Source organism: Pinus tabuliformis, chromosome 8 (genome assembly GCF_031772625.1).
Source record: "Pinus tabuliformis cultivar Carrire ecotype Pingquan chromosome 8, CPIR1, whole genome shotgun sequence".
In the NCBI taxonomy this organism is placed as follows: domain Eukaryota; kingdom Viridiplantae; phylum Streptophyta; class Pinopsida; order Pinales; family Pinaceae; genus Pinus; species Pinus tabuliformis.
In genome coordinates this window covers 1,636,492,505-1,636,495,736 of record NC_142294.1, presented here as the reverse complement: position 1 = coordinate 1,636,495,736, position 3,232 = coordinate 1,636,492,505, and the positions used below count along the sequence as shown (strand labels likewise).

At 39.8% G+C, this 3,232-nt stretch overlaps 1 pseudogene; it reads left to right on the top strand.

The window, feature by feature from the left end:
* The first annotated feature begins 2,087 nt into the window (after positions 1-2,087).
* LOC149242410 (uncharacterized) lies at positions 2,088-2,831 on the top strand (annotated as a pseudogene).
* Positions 2,832-3,232: the final 401 nt, after the last annotated feature.

Here is a 3,232-nt window from a genome sequence, read left to right as displayed (position 1 = left end):
TGAAGTATGACATTTGAAGTTGCAGTTGGGTCTGATTGTTATTGCATAGTTTTTTTGTCTGCTCTGTGTTCTGGTGACTATGTTGTTGACAGGGTTTCAGTGTTTCAGTGATTTAGAAATTGATGATGCTAGTATTGATTGTTTTGTGCTTCAATGATATTGATGGGTCTAGTATGAAAATTGGATGAAACGTGGCCTTCAGATTATAGTGTTGTGCTTCAGGAGTATCTAGTCTGAAAATGTATGAAATGTGGTCCCTGGAGGATGAAAGGAGATTGTAGGCCGGTGCCTACGTACTAGTACATTAGCTAGTACAAGAGCAAAGGGGGTGGTAGCTCCCTTCCAGTAGCAGCTAGAGAACGAGTGAAGATTGAAGCATTCAGTAGGTAGGCACCTACATACTAGTAAATGGATCAGCTAGTACAAGAGCTAAGGGGGTTGTAGCTCCCATTCATGAGAGTCTGGAAAACGAGAGAGGGTTGTAGCCCTCTGCGTGTAGAAGCCTGCGTACTGGTATAAGACTGTACCAGTACAAGACTATTGTAAAATGAAGTTTCTTATTAAAAGAAGATAGAGACGACTTGCAGTAGGTGGTTTTCACCCACATTGGGTTTCCACCTTATATCATGGTGTTCATGTGTGCTTCTTGTGTGTGATGATCTGTTCTGTTTTACTGCACCTGCTTACTGTACATATGGTTAATAAAGTTCTGATGCACTAACTAAAGATCAACATTTAATGGATTAACTGAATCATAAGTATTCTGGATATACGCTAGTTGCATTAGACAAAGTTGCCTATACATGCGGGTTCCCTTAATTAAAGTAGCGTATATGTATCTAAGTATGGAGATGAAAAAGTTTTATTGATTTGATAATACTGATTCACCCCCCCCCCCAAGTATTATATCCAACATTTTATTCATCGATTCATTCCTACGTTCAGTATCATTTTTATCCGATAAACTATTCCTCTTGAAACTTTCAAGAAAAAGGTGCAGAACAGGACGCCGAAAGCAATGGTGAAGAAAGGGAAATTAGTCGCCTCTGAGAAGTCAGAAATGACTCCTCTGTTCACGAACACTACATGTAATAAGGAAGCAGGGACATCTACATGGGAGGCTATGTATCAGTTACTGGAGGAAGAACAACCAAGGATTCTTGAGACAACAATTATAGTTGATGGGCGTGATTCCTCTGATGCTTCCATAATTGAGCTTACGTGCTCATTTATGCACCGAATAGCCACACGACCAAAAATAATCCCCTATACCAACATGGTTAAGTGGATCATTGACAACGCTGATATATCTCACAGAGAATTCAAAATAGGAGGCCAGGAAGTTATAGGATCTTTCACTCTAGATAACCTAAGGCTTATGTACCACCTACTGGAGCCACAGGTTACCTACAATAGGCAATTTGTTGAGAAATTCGTCAAAGAAAATGAGGACCTGGCAGACTGCACAAAGAATTGGTCAAGTAATGATGAAAGAATCAAGAAAGACAAAAATGATATGTACGCCACCGCATCTGTTTGTTCCCTGTTATGAATATAATTCATAACGATTAGATAAATAAAATAATTAAATATTATTTAGGTTAAATAGTCATTAACTTAAGTGAAACGGCATGTCTAAAAGACATGCCCATTCACGAAAGGTCGTCTGCTGAGATATAAAAGTAGGGTCCTCATTGTACATTCAAATAATCTTATACATTTTAAATAAAATTAATAAATTATTATTAAATACCTGTGTGTATTTTTAACAATTAAGCCTACAAGCTATCAGTCTTCGTGCTTCAGCATTAGTTTTTATGCTACAGTGGTATCAGAGCCATGGCACAGGATATAATCATGGGGGCATTTGAACGTAGTTCGCTACACAATGTGCCATTATGTTCATAGCCTAATTACGTTAAACAGTTTAGTATTCAAGAAACATTTCAGCGATTAGAAAAATCATGTGCTGAAGTTTAAACATGTCTAAAGAAAAGTCTTGTAGAAAAGACAACGAAACTCTGAATATAAATGATATGGACATTGAGAGTGAAAATGAAGAAGACTATGAAGATGATGAAGACAAGATGTCTGGCAGTGGGAGATATGGTCCTCCTGACATTAGCAACACATATTCCCTAATGGTACTCAATATAACTGTTAGCACAACCATAGATGATCTATACCCCCTGTTCGATCTATACGGGCGAGTCATGGATATCCATATTCTGAGAGACAGAGCAACTGGGAAGTCCCGCGGGTTTGCATTTATCCATTACAATTACGCAGACGAAGCTGTCCTAGCCATTGAACGGCTTAATGGCATGAAGTTTGATGGAAGATATATTGGTGTCAAGTATGCTAAGTTCGGTCCGAATGCAGAAAGAATCAACTGAAGGAGGATTATCGCGCGCTCCAGATCAAGGAGCCGAAGCCAATCTCAACATAGAAGGCACGGGGAAAGGAGCTGAAGCCCTTCTAGATGAAACAGGTACAGAGAAAGGAGCCGAAGCCCTTCTGAACTTAACAGGTACAGAGATAGGGCTTATGAACGGCGAGATGATGGACGTGTAAGATATGACCGTTATGGATATCATAAAGAGAGGGACAACAATTATTGTCGACGGAGCCGAAGCCCTCGACAACGCAGCCATGATAGCAGTCGTAGTCATGGTGGTGGTGGTGCTATGGAGAATAGTTGGTTAAAGGGACAGAGGCAGATGCTAGATCTCGAGAACATTTCATTCCATCAAGGAGGTTTGTTGATGGAAAACAAGAGGTGTGAGCTATCTCTGGGTTCATATAGGACCACAAGGAAGGGTTATGAATAATTTCATGTCCCTGCACTGAAGTCGAAACCATTTGCTAAAGAAGAGGAACTTGTGAAGATATCAGATATGTCGGATTGGGCACAACCCGTTTTTTCTGGAATGAAGCAACTGAACAGAGTACCGAGTAAAGTATACGAAACTACTGAGTTTACGCCTAAGAATTTGCTCTTGTGTGCACCCACTGGTGTTGGGAAAACCAATGTTGCCATGTTAACCATAATCCAACAGATTGCTCTCAATAAGGGCACAGATGGTTCTATTGATTTGAGAAAGTTCAAAGTTGTTTATGTTGCACCTATGAAGGCACTGGTTGTAGAAATGGTTGGAAACTTGTCTAAACACTGCAGTCTTATGGAATATCTGTCAAAGAACTTACAGGAAATCAAACAATGTCCCGTCAA